Source organism: Equus przewalskii, chromosome 19 (genome assembly GCF_037783145.1).
Source record: "Equus przewalskii isolate Varuska chromosome 19, EquPr2, whole genome shotgun sequence".
Classification (NCBI taxonomy): Eukaryota; Metazoa; Chordata; class Mammalia; order Perissodactyla; family Equidae; genus Equus; species Equus przewalskii.
In genome coordinates this window covers 29,869,529-29,892,772 of record NC_091849.1, presented here as the reverse complement: position 1 = coordinate 29,892,772, position 23,244 = coordinate 29,869,529, and the positions used below count along the sequence as shown (strand labels likewise).

Below are 23,244 nucleotides of genomic sequence, written 5' to 3'. Positions count from 1 at the left end.
CCTGCTATTTACAACTAAAGGTGGACATGGGCATACCAAGCAAAGCCCTTGTGAATCACCTGAGTGACAAACATTGTCCCCTTGACTCCCCTCATGCTCCTCATGGTGATCGGGATCTATTATCGCTGCCCATACAGTAACACCTTCCCTTGTCCACTGGTCTGCTGGAATGAGGAGCCCAAAGAGAATACATAGTAGCCATAGTTCTAAGTTTAATGGGACTCTTACTGTGCTCCCTGATGGAAGCACCCTCCTCTGGGAACCTGAACTTCTAGAGCAGTAGAGCTTGTTGAGGGGATGGGAGGCATAAAGACCCCAAGTGATTTACTGGGAGTGGTGGTGAGTAGAGTCACTGTTTCTTCCACACCTGGTTGTCAGACCTACTTATTCTACGCTTTGAGGTCACAGCATCATGTAATTGCTGTTGGTTGAAACCTTTGTGTATTCTTCGTCCTGAAGGATAGTGCCCATCCTTGCAGGGTGTCACCTTCAGCCTGGTTCCACAGCTGCACTTTCAAGAGGCCCTTCCACTGCTCTGTCAGCTGGGAGCTTCTGTATGGTGTGTATGGGGTAGGACCAAGGGATCTCAAGTCATACACTCACTGCCACACTGCCTTTGTTGTAAAGTAGGTTCCTTAGTCTTGGGAACTGTTATGTACACTCCTGTATTAGATCGTACCTATGTGAATGCTTGGATGTTGGTTCTGAATGAGACAGTATGGGAAGGGAGAGCAAACCCATACTTGCAATACGTGTCAATCCAGATTAGGATGAATCCTTGACTTTTCAAGGGTAGAAGATTAACAATGTTATCAATTTGCCACCAAATGGCAGATTGGCCTCCACATGGTGGGCACAGTATTGGAATTTAGTTCTTGCTGGAAGGTCACACATTAGTTTTGGCAGTAACTATATCAGCCATGGTGAGTGGGAGCCCGTGCTGTCGGACCTATGATCAGCCCCTCTCTGTGCCTCTTAATGAGCCTGTTGTGCAATCTCTGTGGTGGCTAAGGACAGAGGCTGCCTAATGTCTACTAGCTGAGTCATCAAGTGCACTTGGTTGTTTAGTGTCTCTGGTATAGTGGTTAATTTCTGGTGGGCATTAACACTTGATACAAAAGATCCTAACACTTTCTGTCTACTATATGCCTCTTCCTAGATATCCTTGTCCCTGATCTTCCAATCTTACTCCTTCAAGGACCCTGATCAAGCACAAAAGCCATTGCTGCTGCCTGTGAGTTTGTACATATTCTTACCTTAGGCCACTTCTGTCTCTATGCAAAGTGGATGAATCACAGCACCACCTGAAGTTCTGCGCATTGGAAGGAAGTTCTCTCCACACTGTGTTTGGTCATCCCTGAGTAGGGCAGCCCACTACTAGCTCACACCAACATACTGAGCTGACACATTTGTGAGCCAAGCTCAGATTTTTTCCGTCTTAGTTTAGTTCATCATAGGAGCTGCCCGTTAGGTCATAGGTGACAGCTGAGGAAAAGGCAAAGGTACAACAGTGGTAGGTGATGTGGGGAACTGAGCCATTTGTTATGCAGCTTATTTGCGGCAGATATTTTCTGCTTTGTGTGCATGAGGTCTCTCTCACAACTATTTAACTCTGCTCTTATAGTGCAAAAGCAGATATAGACAACACCTAAATGAAAGGATGATATCTGTGTTCCACCACAACTTTGTTACAAAAACAGGCAGTGGGCTGGATGTTGACCCATGGTCTGTAGTTTGTGGATCCCTGTGCTAGCCCAGTCCCTGATGTCCCCCTTCCATCTTTGAGTGAATTTCTACTAGGGTCTGACAGTACCCAGATGATGAAAGGCATCTGTCACCAGTGGTCCTTTGATGTCTCATGATCAGATTTTACATCTCTTTCAGGGTCCAGCAACATTCTAGGAGCTGTGTGTTGAATGGTGTATAGGTCTATGCAGCAGATGGCCATGCTCATTGCTCCAGAGGAAAAGGGGTCTGTGTTGAAGACCCTCCTATTGGGAATTGCCAGATACCAGATTCCATAAGGCAACTTGTCCTACCACACATATCTCTACAACTATGACATCTGCTGTGTCAGATGGCCTAAGTAGCAAGGCCATCTTGTAACCTCTACTTAGTATAGCCTGGACATGCTTCCACTCAAAACCAGCACCGCTTCATGTCACCTGATATATGGGTCAGAACAATATTGTGATAGTATGGAACATGCTGCCTCTAACACCCGAAGAGAGTTACCAAATGTGGGGTTCTTTTGTTAGTGGCAGGAGGTACAAAGTGCAATAACCTGTCCTCTACTTCTGAGAGGATGTCCCATCATGCCCCAGACCACTGGATCCCTCAAACTTTACCACTGTAGCAGCCCTCTGAGTCTTGAATTGTTTTAACTACCTACCAAGGTATGCATTCATGTAACCAAAACATCAGAGTACATTCCAGTTCTTGCCATCAGAGTCTAATGACATGATGTTATCAATGTACTGACCAATGTGGTGTTCTGTAGAATGTCCAGAGGGCCTGGTCCCTTCTTTTTTCAGGAAAATATTCTTTACTGGTAAACATAAATTATCTCCTATGTTTCTAAATGTTTTTACCCCCAGCTTTATTGAGATATATTGACATATAACATTGTGAAAGTTAAGATGTGCAGCATAATGATTTGATAAATATATATTTTGCAAAATGATTACCACAATAAGGTAAGTTAACTCATTTGTCACTTCACATAGTTACCTGTGTGTGTGTGTGTGTTTGTGTGTATGTGTGTGTGTGTGGTCAGAACATTTAAGATCTACTCTTTTAGCCACTTCCAAGTATACAATACAGTATTGTTAACTATAGTCAACATGGTGTACATTAGATCCCAGAACTTATTTGTCTTCTAACTGGAAGTTTGTACCCTTTGACCAACATTACCCATTTCCCCCATGCCCAGCCCCTGGCAATCACCAATCTACTCTCCCTTTCCCTGAGTTCAGCCTTTTTAGAGTCCACATATAAGTTACATAATACAGTGTGTATATTTCTCTGTCTGACTTATTTCACTTAGCATAATGCCCTCAAGGACCATCCATGTTGTCACAAACGACAGGATTTCCATCATTTTATGGCTGAATCACATTCCATTATATATACATACACCAAAGCTTCTTCATCCATTCATTCTTTCAAGGACACTTATGTTGTTTCCATGGCTTGGTTGTTACCAGTAATGCTACAATGAACATAGGCACGTAGATATCTCTTCAAAGACAGTGATTTCATTTTCTTCAGATAGACACCCAGAAGCGGGATTGCAGGACCATATGGTAGTTCTAGTTTTTATTTTTTGAGGAATGTCCATACTGGGTCCCTTTTCTTCACATCCTCACCAACACTTGTTATCTTGACAATAGTCATTCTAAGAGATGTGACGTGACATTTCTTAATGGTTTTAATTTGCATTTCCCTGATTGTTAGTGATGTTGAGCACTTTTATCATGTACCTGTTGTCCATTTAGAAGTCTTCTTGGGAAAAATGTCTATCCAGGTCCTTTGCCCACTTTTAAATCAGATTATTTGGGGAGGGGGGTATCTTTCCTAATGAGTTCTATGAGTCCCTGCTATATTTTGAATATTAATCCGTTATCAGATACATAGTTTGCAAATGTTTCTCCCTCTCCATACATTGCCTTTTCATTTTATTGATGGTTTCCTTTGCTGTGCAGAACTTTTTAGTTTGATGTAGCCATACTTGTTGATTTTTGCTTTTGTTATTTGTGCTTCTGTTGTCGTATCCAGAAAGTCATTGCCAAGACCGATGTCAAAGAGATTTTCTCTAAGTTTTCTTCTAAGAGTTTTGTGGATTCAGGTCTTACATTTAAGTGTTTAATCTATTTCGAGTTAATTTTTGTAAGTGAAATAAGATTGGGGTCTGAATTAATTCTTCTGCATGTGAATATCCAGTTTTCCCATTACCATTTATTGAAGAGACTATCCTTTCTCCATTGAGTATTCTTGGCTCCCTTGTGAGATATTAATTGACTGTGCATGCATAGTCCAATATGTTTATTTGACAACAACAAGCAATTCTCCAATTCTCAGTGGACAGCGACTGGATTCCCTTCATTTTAATTCAGTTTGACACCTCTGCCTGGAGATAGCATCAAATCCCACAGATTAAGGACTCAGTCCCATAAGAGTGCCCTCACTTCGCAGACCAATTCCAAATCCGGGTAGCTACCTGTGCTCTGAACAACTGGCTATAAATCAGAGCTTCTCAGGACCCCATCCTCAAATTCAATTAATTTGCTAGAGCCACTCAAAGAACTCAGACAAACATTTACTTATGTTTACCAGTTTATTATAAAGTATATTATAAAGGATACATATGAACAGCCAGATAAACAGAAACATAAAGATAGGTTCTCAGCACAAGAGCTCCTCTCATTGTGCAACTGGAGTGTGCCATCTTCCTGGTACATGGCTGCATTCACCAACCTGGAAGCTCATCCAATCTTTTTGTCCAAGAGTTTATATAGAGCTTGATCTCTAGCACCCCCACCTTCCCAGTGGTTAGTAGGTGGGGCTGAAAGTTCCAACTCTCTAATCAATTGTTCTTCTTGGTGACCAGCACCATCCTGAGTCTATCTAGGGGCCTCACCCTAAGTTATCTCATGTGTATACTCTCAGGTGCGTCAAAAAGGGGGTCCTTATGAGTAACAAAAGACATTCCTGGGATTTATACCAGGGACACAGGGATGGTTCAACATCCGCAAGTCAATCAACATGATATACTATGTTAACAAAAGAGAAACAAAAACCACATGATCATCTCAATAGATGCAGAGAAAGCATTCGACAAGATCCAACATCCATTTATGATAAAAACCCTCAATAAAATGGGTATAGAAGGAAAGTACCTCAACATAATAAAGGCCATATATGACAAATCCACAGCCAACATCGTACTCAACGGACAAAAACTGAAAGCCATCCCTCTCAGAACAGGAACAAGACAAGGGTGCCCACTCTCACCACTCTTATTCAACAAAGTACTGGAGGTGTTGGCCAGAGCAATTTGGCAGGAAAAAGAAATAAAAGGAATCCAAATAGGCAATGAAGAAGTGCAACTCTCCCTGTTTGCAGATGACATGATCTTATATATAGAAAACCCCAAAGAATCCATAGGAAAACTATTAGAAATAACAGTTACAGCAAAGTTGCAGGGTATAAAATCAACATACATAAATCAGTAGCATTTCTATACGCTAACAACGAACTAACAGAAAAAGAACTCAAGAACTCAATCCCACTCACAATTGCAACAAAAAGAAGAAAATACCTTGGGGTAAATTTAACCAAGGAAGTGAAAGACCTATACAATGAAAACTACAAGACTTTCCTGAAAGAAATTAATGACGACATAAAGAGATGGAAAGACATTCCATGCACATGGATTGGAAGAATAAACGTAGTTCAAATGTCCATACTACCTAAAGCAATCTACAGATTCAAGGGTATCCCAATCAGAATCCCAATGACATGCTTTGCAGAAATTGAACAAAGAATCCTAAAATTCATATGGGGCAACAAAAGACCCCGAATTGCTACAGCAAACCTGAGAAAGAAGAACAAAGCTGGAGGCATCACAATCCCTGACTTCAAAGCATACTACAAAGCTACAGTAATCAAAACAGCATGGTCCTGGTACAAAAACAGGTGCACAGATCAATGGAACAGAACTGAAAGCCCAGAAATAAAACCACACATGTATGGACAACTAATCTTCGACAAAGGAGCTGAGGGACTACAATGGAGAAAAGAAAATCTCTTCAACAAATGGTGCTGGGAAAACTGGAAAGTCACACGTAAAAGAATGAAAATTGACCATTCTTTTTCACCATTCACAAAAATAAACTCAAAATCGATCAAAGACCTAAAGATTACACCTGAAAGAATAAGTCTTCTAGAAGAGAATATAGGCAGTACACTCTTTGACATCAGTTTCAAAAGAATCTTTTCAGACACCATAACTCCTCAGATGAGGGAAACAATAGAAAGAATAAACAAACGGGACTCCATCAGACTAAAGAGCTTCTTCAAGGCAAGGGAAAACAGGATTGAAACAAAAAAAACAACCCATTAGTCGGGGAAAAATATTTACAAATTGTTTATCCGACAAAGGGTTAATCTCTATAATATATAAAGAACTCACACAGCTCAACAACGAAAAATCAAACAACCCAATCAAAAACTGGGCAGGGGACATGAACAGACATTTCTCCAAAGAAGATATATAGATGGCCAATAGACACATGAAAAGATGCTCATCATCACTAATCATCAGGGAAATGCAAATCAAAACTACACTAAGATACCACCTTACACCTGTTAGAATGGCAAAAATATCCAAAACAAAAAGTGACAAATGTTGGAAAGGTTTTGCAGAAAAAGGAACCCTCATACATTGTTGGTGGGAATGCAAACTGGTGCAGCCACTATGGAAAACAGTATGGAGATTCCTCAAAAAATTAAAAATAGAAATACCTTATGACCCAGCCATCCCACTTCTGGGTATCTATCCAAAGAACTTGAAATCAGCAATTCCAAAAGTCCCATGCACCCCAATGTTCATTGCAGCATTGTTTACAATAGCCAAGACATGGAAGCGACCTAAGTGCCCATCAACTGATGATTGGATAAAGAAGATATGGTGTGTGTATATATATATATATATATATATATACACACACACACACACACACACACAGACACACACACACAATGGAATACTATTCAGCCATAAAAAAGGATAAAATCCTCCCATTCATAACAACATGGATGGACCTTGAGGGTATTATAAGTGAAATAAGCCAGATAGAGAAAGACGAACTCTGTATGACTCCACTCATAGGTGGAAGTTAAACATATAGACAAAGAGAACTGATTGGTGGTTACCAGGGGAACGGGCGGGGGATGGTGGAGGGAGGGCACAAAGGGTGAAGTGGTGCACCTACAACATGACTAACAATAATGTACAACTGAAATTTCACAAGGCTGTAAACTATCATAATCTTAATAAAAAGTTAAAAAAAAAAAAAAGACATTCCTATCACTTAGGAAATTCCATGGGTTTTAGGAGCTTTGTGCCAGGAACCAGGAAAAAAGTCTAAATCTATTTCTCATTATACCACACTTGGGTTCTTTACAGGATCTAGATTCTGTTCCATTGGTCTATATGCCTATTTTTATGCCAGTACCATACTATTTTGTTTACTATAGATTTGTAATATAGTTTGAAATCAGGAAGTGTAATGCCTTCAGTTTCGTTCTTTTTTTCCTCAGGATTGCTTTGGTTACTTGTGGTCTTTTGTGGTTCCATACAAATTCCTTCTTTCTACATTACGATAGAGAGCAGGAGAAGTCACATAGCCCTGGGAAAACAGAAAGTATAGATTTATTTGTCTCATGCAAATATAACCAACTTTTTTTCTTTCTTTCGTTGTTGGTTTTTTTTTTTTTTTTGGTGAGGAAAAGTGGCCCTGAGCTAATATCTGCACCAATCTTCCTCTATTTTGTGTGTGGGTCGCTGCCACAGCATGGTTTGATGAGTGGTGTAGGTCCACGCCTGAGATCTGAAACTGCGAACCCAGGGCTGCCAAAGTGGAGTGTGCCGAACTTAACCAATATGGCACTGGGCCAGCCCCAAGATATTACATTCAACACAGCTGCTATAATTGGTGCTAATCAATGATTAAGTTTTTAGTAGTTCACTATCATTGGCAATGATCCATCCAGTTTTTGCAAGAACCACAATGGTGAACTGATGGGTGTGTGAGGGGACCAACACTGCTGCATCCTTTCAGTCATTGAGGATGACATTAACCTCTTCCATTACCCCCAAGATACAATATTGTCTTAATTTTCTGTCTTGTCTGAGGTTAGGGGACTCTTTCAGGGGCTTCCACTTGGCCTTTCTTACTGAAAACCTCATACTCCACAGGTCAAAGAACCCATGTGAGGCTTCTTGCCAACTCTAAATATATCCACTGCAATTATATATTTGGAAACTGGGGAAATGACCATCAAATAGATGTGTAGACACAGAGAGCCCACTGAGATTTGGGTAGATCTGAGATATGACTCAAATTATTTTCTCTTCCGCATATGCCTCTCTTCTAATGAGGTTTCATGATCGTGCTTTGGTTCCCCAGGTATCAGTGTCAAGTTGGACAATGCATCCGATAGACGTAAAAAGTATCTAAAGATTCTCTTTTCTTCCTGTCTGGAACCCTGAGTGAGTGACCATGTGTACCTTTATGGAAGGACTTGGGGAATCACTAGTGTACACAGTTCCCGTGGTGTTGCAGGGTTCTTCCTCAGGGGACAGAGGCTCTCACTCAACCAGCGGGTTCTGGATGCGAGGATTGGCTCAGGTCTGGAAACTGGGCAAGGGATTGTAATTTTCTGTTGGGCAACTTATCTCAGCCTCCAACATATTCATTCTTGATCTGTTAAGTGTAATATTAAGCAATACTCTTGTTGGCTGCCCCTCTAGAAATACTTTGGTCTATGAGGTATTTCCATAAAGCCCTTGCAGTCAGAATTTCCTGGCTTCCATTCTGTCATTACTGGCTATTTTGGCAATTTTTCCTTTGTTTCTAACTTGCTGCCACCTGGTCTCTGACTTTTTGGGATCCTATTATCCCCACTGATGCTAGGGAGCCTAGTTCTGTGATATTATCTCCTAGAGTCAGCCCCAGCCTATGAAGAACAGAAACAATGAGGTTGATGTTCTGCTTACCTGCTCATTCCTCATCGCCTGATAAACAGAGCATCCTTTGGGCCCTTCCAAGGAAAACAGTCACCTGGTGGTTTTCCAGTTTCGTAGAGTAGATTCATACTAGCATGCCCACTTCTCTGAGCCTTTTCTTTCTCTTCAGTCTGCCATGGCATTTCTGGCATCTCTACTTGATTTAACGTGGGCCATCACTTTTTCTTAGAACAGCTTTATTGAGATATAATTAACACATGTAATTCAACCATTTAAAAAAGAAGAACTGTTTTTTTAGTATATTCGCAGAGCTGTGCACCCATCACCATAATCCATTTTGGAACATTTTCATCTCCCCATGACCATTTATTCCTGAGCAGTCAGTCCCCATTTCCCTCCAACACTCCCCTCCTCTCTAGGAACACACTAATCTACTTTCTGTGCATATGGACTTGCTTATTATGGCCATTTCATATAAATGGAATCAAGGAATCCATTTGATCTTTTCTTTCTGTTTCTTTCATGAAGCCTAATGTATTCAAGTTTCCTCCATCCATAGCATGCATTGGTACTTCATTTCTTTTTATTGCCAAATAGTATTCCACTGCATTGATATGTCACTTTTATTTATTTATTCATCAATTGATGGATATTTGAGTTGTTTCTACCTTTTATCTATTATGAATAATGCTGCATGAATATCATGTACAAGTTTTTGTGTGGACATATGTTTTCATTTCTCTTGGGTAAATACCTAGGAATGGAATTGCTGAGTCATATGGCGACACTATTTTCAAACTATAAGGAACTGCCAGACTCTTTTCAAAAGTGGCAGCACTATTTTATATTCCTACCAGTAGTTTACAAGGGTCCCATTTTCTCTACAACCTCACAGCACTTCTTAATATTGGTCTTTTTGATTCTAGCCATCCTAGGAAGTGTGAAGTGGTATTATGTTATAGATTTGATTTGCATTTCCCTAAGGACTAATAATGTGAAGCATCTTTTCAGGTGCTTATTTGCCATTTGTATATCTCCCATGGATAAATGTCTATCAAACACTTGCTCATTTTTTAATTTGGTTGTTTTTTTCTATTATTGAGCTGGAAGAGTTATTTATATATTCTAGAGACTAGTTCCTTAGATAAATGATTTGCAAATATTTCCTCCAAGTCTGGGGCTATATTTTTACTTTTTTGAAGGTGTCCTTCAAAGCACAAAAGGTTTTAAATTTGATCAAGTCCAGTTAATGTAATTATCCCTTTGTTACATACATTTTCAGTGTCATATTTAAGAAACCATTGCTTAGTCCAATGTCAAGAAGATTCATGCATTTATTGTCTTCTGAGAGTTTTATAGTTTTAGCATTTATGTTTAGGTCTTTGATCTACCTTGAGATAATTTTTTTTCAGATGGTGAGAGGTAAAGGTGCAACTTCATTCTTTTGCATGTGGATACACAATCATGTCAGCAGATTAACCTTTCCTCATTGAATTGTCTCGGCGCTTCTTTTGAAATTCAACTGACCATAAATGTGAGGGTTGATTTCTGACCGCTCAATTCTATTCTGTTGATCTATATGTCCGTCCTTATGCTGGTAACACGCTGTCTTGATTATTGTAGCTTTGTAGTAAATTTTGAAACCTGGAGTGTGAGTCCTCAAACTTTGTTCTTCTTTTTCAAGAGTGTTTTATCTAGTCTTTTGAATTTCCACACGAATTTTAAGATGAACTCATCAGTTTCTGCAAAGAAACCAGCTAGGATTTTTATAAAATTGAATTGAATCTGTAGATTAATTTGGAGATATAACCATCTTAACACAACTTTTTCACCATCCTGTATTGAAACTATATTCCCAATGAACGATAACTCCCAATTCACCCTTTCCTCAGACCCTAGAAACCACCAGGCACATAAGTGTATCATAGCATCTAAAAAGATGCTCAACATCATTAATCAGTGGAAACCACAATGAAACACCCCACCACTAGGATGGTATATGTAGCAGATATATATGCATATGCTGGCACTTGTATATCTTATTTGGAGATGTATTTCTTCAATTCTTTGGCCTGTTTTAAAATATGGTTGTCTTTTTGTTATTGAGTTGTTGGATTTCTTTATATATTTGAGATATTAATTGCTTATCAGACATTTGATTGGCAAATATTTTTTTCCATGCTGTGGTTGCCTTTTTACTGTTGCTATAATCCTTTGATACACAGAAGTTGTTAATTTTGGTGAACTCCCATTAGCCTATTTTTTCTTGTGTTGGCTGTGCCTTTGGTGTCATATCAAAGAAATCATTGCCAAATCCGAGGTCATATAGATTGTCCCCTGTGGTTTATTCTAAGAGTTTTATAGTTTTAGCTCTTATGTTTAGGTCTTTGGTCCATTTTATATTAAGGTTGGTATAAGGTGTAAGGTGAGTGTCCAGCTTTATTAGTTTGCATGTGGCTGTCCAGCTGTCTCAGCACCATTTGTTGAAAAGATTATTCTTTCCCCCATTGAATGATCTTGGCACCTCTGTTGAAAGTCAGTTGCCATAGACATATGGTTTTATTTTTGAACTCTCACTTCTATTCCATTGATCCATATGTCTATCCGTATGCCAGTACCACACTGTCTTGATTACCGTTGCTTTGTACCAAGTTTTTGTTTGTTTGTTTGAGGAAGATTGGCCCTGAGCTAATATCCATGCCCATCTTCCTCTACTTTATATGTGGGACACCTGCCACAGCATGGCTTGATAAGCAGTGCATAGGTCCCCACCTGAGATCTGGGCCACCAAACCCCAGGCCACTGAAGCAGAACGTGTGAACTTGACTGCAGTGCCACCAGGCCAGCCCCTGTAGGAAGTTTTGAAATTGAGAATTGTGAGTCCTCCTACATTGTTCTTTGTCTTATCAAAGACAAAGGCTATTGTAGCCTATTGTAGGTTCCTTGAATTTCAATCTGAATTTAGAATCAGTTTGTCATTCCTAGCAAGAAGTCAGTTAGGTATTTGATAGGCTGTTGAATCTATAGATCAATTTAGGGAGTATTGCCATCTTAATAATAAAAATTCTTCTAACCCAGGAATTTTTTTCCATTTACATAGATGTTCCTTAATTTCTTTTACCAACATTTTCTAGTTTTCAGAGTGTAAGTTTTACACTTCCTTTATTAAATGTATTCCTAAGATTTATTCTTTTTGATGCTGTTGTAAACAGAATATCTTCTTAGTTTCATTCCTGGATTATTTATTGTATAGAAATATAATTGATTTTTGTATATTTGCCATCATATCCTACAAATTTGTCGAACTTATTTGTTCTAATAGCTTTTTAGTGAATTTCTTAGAGTTTTCTGTGTACAGGATCAGTCATCTGTAAAGAGATAGTTTTACTTTTTCCTTTCCAGTTTGAGCACATTTTATCTTCTTGCACAGTTGCTCAGGCTGGAACCTCTAGCACAATGTTGCGTAGAAGTGGTGAGAGTGGACAGCCTTATCTTACTGCTGATTTAGGAGGAAAACAACCATTCTTTCACCATTAAATATGATGTTAGCTTTAGGGTTTTCATAAAAGCCTTTAACCAGATTGAAGAAATTCTCTTCTATTACTAGTTTGTTGAGAGTTTTTTTTTTTTAATCATGAAAGGGTGTCAGACTTTGACAAACGCTTTTTCTCCATCTATTGAGATAAGCATGTGGTTTTTGTTTTTTATTATATTAATATAGTGTGTTACATTAATTGATTTTTTTGAATGTTAAACCAACCTTACATTCTTGGAATAAATTCCACTTAGTCATGGTGTATAATTCTTTCTGTACATTGTTTGATTTGACTTACTATATTTTGTTGAGGATTTCTGTGTATATTCATAACAGATAATTGGCCTGCAGTTTTCTTTTCTTGTGATATCATTGGCTGGTTTGGGTATCTGAATAATACTGGCCTCATGAAATGACGTGGTGATCTTTCTTCTTCTTCTCCTTTTTGAAAGCGTTTATAAAGAATTGTTTTGAGTTCTTCTTTAAATATTTGGTAGAGTTCATCAGTGAGGCCATTGGGACCTAGGCTTTTTTTATGGATAATTTTTATAACTGATTCAGTCTTCTGATTTCTTATAGGTATATTAAGGTTGTCTACTTCTTGAATCAGCTTTAGTAGTTTGTATCTTTCTATGAATTTATTTTACCTAAGTAATCTAATTCTTGGCATATAATTGTTCATAGTATTCTCTTAAATTCTCCCCGTTTCTGTATGGTTAGTCATAATGTCCTCTCTTTCACTGCTGGCCCTAGTAATCTGAGTCTTCTATCTCTTTTTTTTTTTTTTTTTTTGAGTGAGTCTCGTTGAAGATGTCAGTTTTGTTGATTTTCAAAGGACCAAATTGGATTTAGTGAATTTTATGTATTGTTTCTCTGTTCTCTTTTCTCTACTTAATTTTTACTCAAATCTTTACTTTTTCCTTCCTTCATCTTGCTTTTGGCTTAGTTTTGTCCTCTTTTACCTTTGACTTAAGGTGGAAGGTCAGGTAATTGAATTGAGATGTTTCTGTTTTATGTAGGCATTACGTCTATAAATTTCCTTCTAAGTACTGTTTTAGTAGCATCCAATAAATTCTGGTATGCCGTCTCTGCATGTTCCTGAATCTCAAAGTATTATCTGATTTCCATTTTGATGTCTTCTTTGATTCATTGCTTATGTAGTGATGTGTTACTTGATTTCCACATTTGTGAGTTTCCCCAATTTCTTTCTGTTATTAGTGGATTTCTAATTTCATGCCACTGTGATAAAAGAACATACTTTGTATTCTTTCTATCCTTTTAAACTTATTGAAGTTTGTTTTATGGCCTAGCATATGGTTTATCCTGAGGAATGCTCCATGTGCATTTGAGAAGAATGCATATTTTACTGTGCTTGGGTGAAGTGATCCATAAAGGTCAATTAGGTTTATACTTTTGTTTTTTAGCATTGCTAAAGTCTTCTTGTTATTTTTTGATCTTCTGCATAGTTGTTCTATTCATTACTGAAAGTGGTATACTGAAGTCTCCACCTATTACTGTTGGATTGTTTATTTCTCTCAATTTCTGCCAATTTTGTTTTCATGTATTTGGTGGTCAGTAATTGGTGCATATATGTTTACAATTGTTTTATCTTTCTGATGGATTGACCCTTTTATTGTTATAAAATGTCCCTGTCTGTCTTACTAGCATTTAAGTCTCCTGTCTGATACCAGTGAAGCTACTCCAACTATTTATGGTTGCTGTTTGCCTGAGATATATTTTCCATCCTTTTAACTTTAATCTATGTTACTTGAATCTCAGGTGTGTCTACTGTAGACAGAATAGATGTATCTTGTTTCGTTTTCAGTCTAGCAATCTGTGATTTGATAGACTGTTTTAACTCAGTTTTATTTTATTTATTTTGTTGACGTTTATATGCTTTTTTTTCTTAGTGAGGAAGATGGGCCTTGAGTTAATATCTTTTGTCAATCTTCCTCTTTTTTTCTCTCCCCAAAGCCCCAGTACATAGTTGTATATCCTGGCCGCAGGTCATTTCAGTTCTTCCATGTGAGATGCTGCCACAGCATGGCCTGATGAGCAGTGTGTAGGTCTGCGCGCAGGATCCGAACTGGTGAACCCTGGGCTGCTGAGGCAGAGCACACAAACTTCATAAACTTAACCACTTGGCCATGGGGCCAGCCCCCAAACTCCGTTACATTTAATGTTAATATTGATACAGTGGCTTTATGATGCCATTTTACTTTTATTTTCTATGTATCTCATGTCTATTCCCCCCATTCCTCTTTTATGGGTTGCTTTTTATTAAGTGCATATTTTCTACTATAATACTTTAATACTATAATACTTATTTAGTAATTTTCACTATACTTTTGAGTTATTTTTAGTTAAGTAACTTAGTAGTTACTCTAGAGTTTACCATATCATTATCTTATCAAAATCCACTTCAGATTTATAACAACTTAATTTCAGTGAGGTATACAAACCTGACCATAGCTCAATTTCTACTTCCTCCTTTTATGGCTGTTTTGTTATACAAATCATATATAAATATATTACAAATCCAACAATACTTTTAATAATTATTACTGCATATAATTTTGGAGAGTTTGTATTGCTACATCTTCAAGGTCAGTAATCTTTTCTTCTACAATATGAAATCTACCATTAAACCCATCTCACATCCAGTGTATATTTCAAATCAGACATTTTCATCTCTGGAAGGAGGACTTTGGTCTTTCATGCACTTTTGTATCTCTTATCTAAATTCATAAACATAAGGAATACATTTACAAACTGGTTTAATGTCATTTTCTGCTAATGCTAATGTCTGTGTCAGTTCTAGTTCGGTTTAAGTTGATTGTTTTCTCTGCTTTATGCACTTTATGCGTTGTATTTTCTTTTTTTCTTTGTATGCCCAGTTACTTTTCATTTGATGCCAGACATTTATGGTTTTACCTTATTAGGCACTAGACATTTATGCATTCCACAAATATCCTTCTGCCTTTATTTCTGGGATACATTAACTTATTTGGAAGTTGGAAGATCCTTTTGGGTCTTGCTTTTAATATTTGTTAGGCCAAATAGGGCAATATTTAGATTAGGGCAAATTGTTCCCCACTACTGAAACAAGACCCCTCTGAATACTCTACGCAACACCCAGCAAATTGTAAGGTTTTCCAGTCTGGCTGGTGGGACAGGCATTATTCCTATCCCTGTAGAGTACTAGATATTATTCTCTGTAATCTTTCTGGATTAGTCTTTCCTGTCCTGGGATAGTTTCCTTGTGTGCAAGCACTGATGAGCTGAAGACTTGAGGGGACCCCTCTGCAGACTTCCAGTGCCTTTTCTGTTCAGCTGTCTTCTCTATGCGCTTTCCCTTCGACTGGCTGTTCTGGGCCCCCCAATTCACAACTCTGTCCCCTCACCTCAGCAAAGCTCCTGGGCTCTGTTAGGGCTCCTCCTCCCTGCACTGTGTCCTGGAAACGCTCTTAGGAACTCAGAGATTTTCTTTTGCTGAGCTAATAACCACTTCCCAATCTTCCACCTGGCCATACCCCATGGTGGAGAAAACACCACATATCTGTCAGCATACGTCTTGCCTTTTTCTTCACAAGAAAAAACATTTTATTGTGTATTTAACACCCCTCCCTACCCTGAACGCTCTCTGGTCATTGGCATCAGTGCTTCCCAATCTGACTGAGCCCCAGGATTGCTTGTGGGCTTGTTACAGAATACGCAGGCCTCTCTCCAAAATCACCATCTCAGAATATTGGGCACAGCGCCCAAGAATCACTGCCTGCCTCTGAGGCTGATTCCCATGCGGGAATCCTGGTCCATGTTCTTCCTACTAAACGTGTGATCTGAAGACCAGCAGTATCAACACCAAACTGGTTATACATGCAGAACCTCACCTCTATTCCTGACTGTGTAGACCTTCAGGAGATGGCCAGGGGATTCCTGTGCACACGAAAGTCTGGAACTACCTAGTCTCCATGCCTCATAGATGTGGTGTCAGAACTGTGCAGTCTGCTCTGGGTGTGTGGACTGACCAGATACTTTAGTGCCTGGGGCCCAGAGTTCAGTCCCTGTTTCTTTTTCTTCTACAGTCTTTAAACCTTTGGTGACCTCATCCGTTCTCAAGGCTTTAAATATCACTTATATGGCATCACCTCCGAAGTTAGTTTTCTAGCCCAGACACTTCTCCTAAACTCTAAACTCACATATCCAACCACTAGAACTAACCTCACCTGCATATAAGAGACGTCTCTGTTTCAGATTTCCTAACTGGATGTCTATGATGCTGCTTCATCAAATGTGTTTCTACAAGTCTTCCCCAATTTCACTGAAGGCACTTCATATCTTTCCACTTGCACATCTGAAATTTGGGGTGTCCTCCTTGACCCTCTTTCTCATAACCCAGATTTAATCCATTAGGAGACGCCGTAAAGCCCATCTTCAGAATGTATCCAGAATCCAAACAATTCTTGTTATTTTCCCTGCTCACACCCCAGACAAAGCAACTACCACCTCTAGCCTGGAACACGGCACTGGTTTCCTACAGTTTTCTCCAGTGGCTGCTCTCCCTTCACCTCTTGATTCTGCACAGCACCACACTGATGCTTCTCAAGAGAAGTCACACCAGGTCGATCTTCTGTTCAAAACCATCCTCTAACTCCCCATCTTACAGAAAAGTCAAAACCTTCCAATCTCCTCCAGGTCTACATGATTTGGGTGTAACTCGGACGTCATCTCAATTGCTCCCTGATCCAGACTCATCCACCTCCTCACTCTTCCCAGGACACACAGACACACTCCTGCCGGAGCGCATTTGCACTGGAGGTTCCCCTGCCTGCGAAGAACTTTCTCAAACATCCTTGTGGACAAATCATGTCCTTCACATCTTTCCTCAAGGTCACCTTCCCAGTGAGGCCCACACTGACCACCCTAGTAACACAGCCACCTTCCCTGTCCCCACACACTTATACTCTGGGTCACCTTCCTCAAAGCACTTAAAACTTCTAACATAAACACGTGCCTTCCTCACCATGCTTACGGCATACAGTCTGCCCCTCCCCACTAGAACACATGCTCCCCAAGGCTGGCAATTTTTGCCTGTTTTGAGTTCACTAAAGTTTCCTAGATGCAAAATTAACAATTATCAGTTGAATGAATGATTAGCATAGAGCACCTCGCTATTCTACAGACAGTATCTTTATTAATGTAGCCTCAGGCCACATGCTGTTTGGTGGCAGCTACAGCTCAATGTCCACTCACACTGACATCAGTGCCGCCTGTACCTTTCTCACAAGCTCGGCTCTCCCCTCCCTCCCGCACACTCACACACAATTACATTTCCCTTTTTAGAAAAAAGAATCCTAGGCTTATGGGTCCTATTTTCCAACCCACTTTGAATCTACAGTAGTCTCTGCTTTGTGAATCCATGTGTTTGGATCGGAGCCAGCACTAGGATGACTACAGCTGAGGGCAAGAGAGGGGCGCAGGCTGCAGAGAAGACAGAAACCCAACCGGAATTTATCTCAGATGAGAAACTATCGGATCTCTCCTCTCTGCTAATTCTACAATCTGCTTCTTTAAAAAAGGAGAAAATGTGGAAAGAATCCAGGAAACAACCCTAGAAGGAGGGGAAGAGCTGGATGAGTCTGAAAATTCATCTCTCAAAAGCAAAGTCTCCACAAAGAAACAAAATCTAAACACACACAATGCTGGGGACGAGGGCCGGACCCAGGCCTAGGCGGAGCTGACCACACGAAGCCCTCGCTGCCCACGGTGCTGAAGCCTGAAGACACAACAGCGTCCAGGTGATTTCCGAGTCCCTGTGATCACAGGTCCTGGTGGGACAGGATTCTACTGAAGGGACCACAACAAAGGAGCAGCGAGGATGACCCAGCTGATGAACGACAACATCACAGCCCACGATGCGCTGGGCACCCACTGGGCACAGGCCCCGTCCAGGCTGGCTCCTCTCAGCTTCTTCCTGTCTCCACTTGCAACAGACTCAGCACAATACACGGATTCTGGAATGTTCTCAGTGCTTCCATTTATTTTCTCTGGCAAACTTTAGGAAATTTCTCCTTTAATTAACACAACAATCCCTTATGACAAGAATTAGAAAAAACAAATTCATATCTGGACTACATTTTCAATAAGGAAGTAATCATTACTATTTGGTGCAACAGGAAGTTAAGACAGGGATGGAGACGGCCCAGCCCCGCCTCCGCTGGAACAGGAAAGTCATCAGGGGAAAACACAGGTCAGTGTGTGGGCGGGTCATGGTGGGCAGGCGGGGAGTGGGCCAGTCTCTCCACCTCCTCTCATTATGCTAATAGGAACACACACACACTCAGATGCCAGCTGCAGAAAAAGTAGACAGGGTTCTTGAAGTCACAAAGTGGGAGGGTGAACAAATATTGCATCACTCAGTCCCCAACAAGCCAGCTCACACAAGGAAAGAAAATCACCATGAACAAATTCAGGACATAAGTGTTGATATTCTCAATAACCCACTACGTCCTCAAAATGTCCCATTGAATCCCCAAACCCAGTCTTGTCCCCTCTGACCCAACTCCTCCCTAACTTCGGGCCTCCAGGGGCTCACCTTTAGGATCCGTGAGACACGTCAGAGCCCTGGGCACCGTCACTGCCTGGGGTAGAACAAAAACAAGACCTGGTCAGAGCCCACAGGAGAGGAGACTAAAGGAGGAGCTATGGGCTGGGTGAGCTCCCCAATGGGCTCCTGTCTACACTATCCCAAGGTCTCAGGGATCAACCCCCAATCCAAACTTACTTGCAGCCTGAGCATAGCTCCCTCTTTTTCCACCTGTGGGAAGATAACAGAGAGAACACGGGTCATGAGATACTAGAGGAACCCCGTAGTCCTGTTCTACACGGAAGTTTCCAGAATGGTAACTGAAGTCTCAGGGAAGGATTGAGAAACATGAAGAAAGGAGATGTGTGGGGACTGGACCAACCGGAGCCCAGTCCTCATCAAGGACCTTCCCCTCTGACCTTCGACTCATGGGAATCAGGTCTCCAGCACCAAAACTATCAAGGTGAAGAAATCTGTATTTCATTTTCACAGGTGCTTTAATAAGAGGGTCAGCAATCAGCTCCAGAGTGGCGAGCACATGTGTGTGGAGGGGACTCCCCATGAACAACACAGGGCAAGTTCCACCTGGGGCTTGAAACCCCCCAGGGGGACAAGAAAACTCCAATCCTCACCGCTTTCTCTACCTGAGCACTTCTTCCTCCACACCACAGCGCCAGTGACCACAGCTCCAAGGAGAACCAGGCCGACAATGAGGCCCACCGAGGGGATTGTGGGCTGAGAGGTGGCTCTGCAAAGAGAAGGGAGGGTGAGGGGCTCTGACCTCAGGCTTGAGTCCTGACATTCAAGGTCTCCAAAAGGGCTTCATTTTCCCTAAGAAGAGGCGCCCCGTCATCCTCCTCCTTACCCCATCTCAGGGTGACGGGCTCAGGCAGCCCCTCGTGCTGCACATGGCACGTGTATCTCTGCTCCTCCCCAGAAGGCACCACCACTGCCGCCCACTTCTGGAAGGTCCCGTCCCCTGCAGGCCTGGTCTCCACAAACTCCGTGTCCTGGGTCAGGTCGGCCATCACGCTGCCAGGTCAGGGTGATCTCCGCAGGGTAGAAGCCCAAGGCCCAGCACCTCAGGGTGACCTCATGGTCGGAGATGCGGTGGTGGGTCACGTGTGTCTTTGGGGCTTCTGGGGAGGAAGATTCAGAAAATTCACACTTTTAGTTACCTCCATGGGCCACCAAAGCAGCACTCATGTGACCATCCTGAGAACGGACAGGACAATTGGTTTGGAAGGAGGAAGAACAAAACCCAGTGACCAGCCAGGACTTGGGTATCTGGGATAATCTCCTATCCCCTGGAAAGTTCTAGAATCCACGTGAATGAGCAGGGTAGGAGACTCCAGGTCTCCAAAGAAGAGAACACAGACTTCTGCTCCTGACCTGGGTGGAGGGTGAATGACTCAGAAAAACCGGAGTCAAAGTCGCAAAGATGTTCTCAGGTAGGGAACAAGGCCTTGAGAGAGAGAGTCATGGTTCACAAGGTGGCTGCCAGGGTCAAAGGGAACCACCGACGGTGATTTCAGGCATGGTCTCACCTCCTCTTCCTGCAGAAACTGGATTCCTTCACTGTCCTTTAGGCAAGGCCGTGCTCTCTGGGTAAGCGTTTAGTAAGAACATGAAAACCTGGGTGGATTCCTTTCTTTTGTGAGGAAGGATATTCTGACACCGATCCCATTTCCCCTCTTTGTAGGAAACCAGCTTGGAGGGGAGATCAGGAGGCCTCGCGGCCCCTCGTACCCGCGCGCTGCAGCGTCTCCTTCCCGTTCTCCAGGTGTCTGAGGAGCCACTCCACGCACTCCCCATCCAGGTAGTTCCTCCAGCGCTCCTCCACTCCGGCCGCCTCCAACTTGCGCCGGGTGATCTGAGCCGCCGTGTCCGCCGCGGTCCAGGAGCGCAGGTCCTCGTTCAGGGCGAGGTAATCGGCGCCGTCGTAGGCGTACTGACTGTACCCGCGGAGGAGGCGCCCGTGTGGCCCCACGTCGCAACCATACATAACCTGGATGGTGTGAACCCCGACCCCGCCCCGAGGTCAGCCCAGACCACTCGGCCCCGCCCCCACTCCGTCCCCCGCAGCGATTAAACCTAAACTGAAAATGAACCCCGGAAAAGTCCCCGCCGGCTCTTCCCGGGTCGGGGGTCGGGCGGGTCCCGCAGCCTCGGGGTGAGTCTCGGACCCGGAGACTCGGGGAGACCCCGGCCCGTCCGTGGGGATGGGGGTCGGGACCTGGACCCGGGCCCGCGTCGCTCACCGGCCTCGCTCTGGTTGTAGTAGCCGCGCAGGTTGTTCAGGTTCACTCGGAAAGCCTGTGCGGCTTCCTTGGCGGTCCGCGTCTGCTCTTCCCAATACTGCGGCCCCTCCTGCTTCGCCCACGGCGCCCGCGGCTCCATCCTCGGACTCGCGGCGTCGCTGTCGAACCGCACGAACTGCGTGTCGTCCGCGTAGCCGACGGCGATGAAGCGGGGCTCCCCGCGGCCGGGCCGGGACACGCCGGTGCTGAAATACCTCATGGAGTGGGAGCCTGGGGGCGGGGAGGGGCTGAGACCCGGCCGACCCTCCTCCCGGCGCGGGTCCCGGGTCCGAGGGTGATGGGGCCGGGAGGGGGGAGGGCTATGGTGTCGTGAGACGGAAAAGGGGCAGCGGCCGGAGAAGCGCGGGAGACCCGAGTAGGTGAGAGGAGAGGGCGGGGAGACTGGGAGGGAAGGAGAGGGGCCAGGACGCGGCGGGGCCCAGGTGGGCGCGTTGGGCGGGTCTGGGGCTGGGTCCGCGGAGATGCGCCTTTCCCGGGGGGTCCTGCGCCCCCGCGGCGCGGTCCCCTCGCTCCGCCCCCCGCAGAGGCCGTTTCCTCCCGACCCGGCACTCACCTGCCCAGGTCTCGGTCAGGGTCAGGGCCCCCGAGAGCAGCAGGAGGAGGAAGGCTGGAGGCTCCATGACCCACATCATCGCGGTTTGGGGAGAATCTGAGTTCCCCACGGTGGTGGCAACTTTATAACCCGGAGCAGCGGAGACGCTGATTGGCTTCTCTAGAAACCGCACACCCAATGGGAGTGAGAACTGGGCTCGCGTCATGACTCTCCAGGCGGGAGGACCCGACACAGGTTGTGAGAGGGAGAAGTCAAACTCAAGGAGACGGGGACTCCCCAACACTCAGCTGCCCCAGACTCCGCCCTCGGGCCTGAGACCCTGAGAGCCACGTCTGGGGACCTGGGACTTTGTCCTGACCCCTCTCCTCCTGCACCGAGAGCTCTTTGTCACACCGTCTCCCTGAGTCCTGGCCCAGGGGCTGAGTCAGCGATTCTCAGCACTTTGGTTTCAGGATATCCACACAGTCTTCAAATTAGCGAGGACCCCAAGGATAATTTGTTTATGTTGGTTGCATCTATCAATATTTACCACGCTAGGAATAAACATTTTTCAATACTTTTATTAATTTCTTTAGAATAACATTCTTAAGCCCTTGCAAGTTAACAGAAATGTGTTTTATGAAAAATAACTATTTCCCAAAATAGACAAGGTAATGAGAAGAGTGGATCTTTTTACATTTTACATTTTTGCAAGTCTCTTTCTTGTCTGTCTCATTAGAAGACCACTGGATCTTCATATTTGCTCTGCATTTAATCTGTTATTTTGTTTGAAGTATATGAAAAAAAGTGCAGCCTCACACAACTGTGTAGGAGTAGTATCTTATTTGCTTTTTAAAAACTTTTTATTAAGATTATGATAGTTTACAACCTTGTGAAATTTCATTTGTACATTGTTAGTCATGTTGTAGATGCACCACTTGACCCTTGTGCCCTCCCCCCACCCCCCCTTTCCCCTGGTAACCACCAATCAATTCTATTTGTCTCTATGTTTAACTTCCACCTATGAGTGGAGTCATACAGAGTTCGTCTTTCTCTGTCTGGCTTATTTCACTTAACATAATGCCCTCAAGGTCCATCCATGTTGCTGTGAATGGGACGATTTTATCCTTTTTCATGGCTGAGTAGTATTCCATTGTATATATATACCATATCTTCTTTATCCAGTCATCAATTGGTGGGCATTTAGGTTGCTTCCACATCTTGGCTATTGTAAATAATGCTGCAATGAACATAAGGGTTCATGGGACTTTTGGAATAGCTGATTTCAAGTTCTGTGGGTAGATACCCAGTAGTGGGATGGCTGGGTCATAAGGTATTTCTATTTTTAATTTTTTGAGAAATCTAGGAGTAGTATTTTTAATAACTTGTTCAGATAATTGTGAATATTCCACTCTGATACTAAAATAAAACTACACAAGTGGTAGTTTCTCAATGGTAATTTGCAAAGTGGAACCTGAAACAGTATCATTGAATGTTTCCTATTCTGTTACATTAAAA

General features: G+C 42.6%; 1 long non-coding RNA gene and 1 pseudogene across 1 annotated transcript in view; one reads left to right on the top strand and one right to left on the bottom strand.

Moving 5' to 3' along the window:
• Positions 1-23,244, top strand: part of LOC139077459 (uncharacterized) — a 186,965-nt gene that overhangs the window by 47,130 nt on the left and 116,591 nt on the right. The window lies entirely within an intron of this gene.
• Positions 18,300-22,303, bottom strand: LOC103545037 (patr class I histocompatibility antigen, A-2 alpha chain-like; annotated as a pseudogene).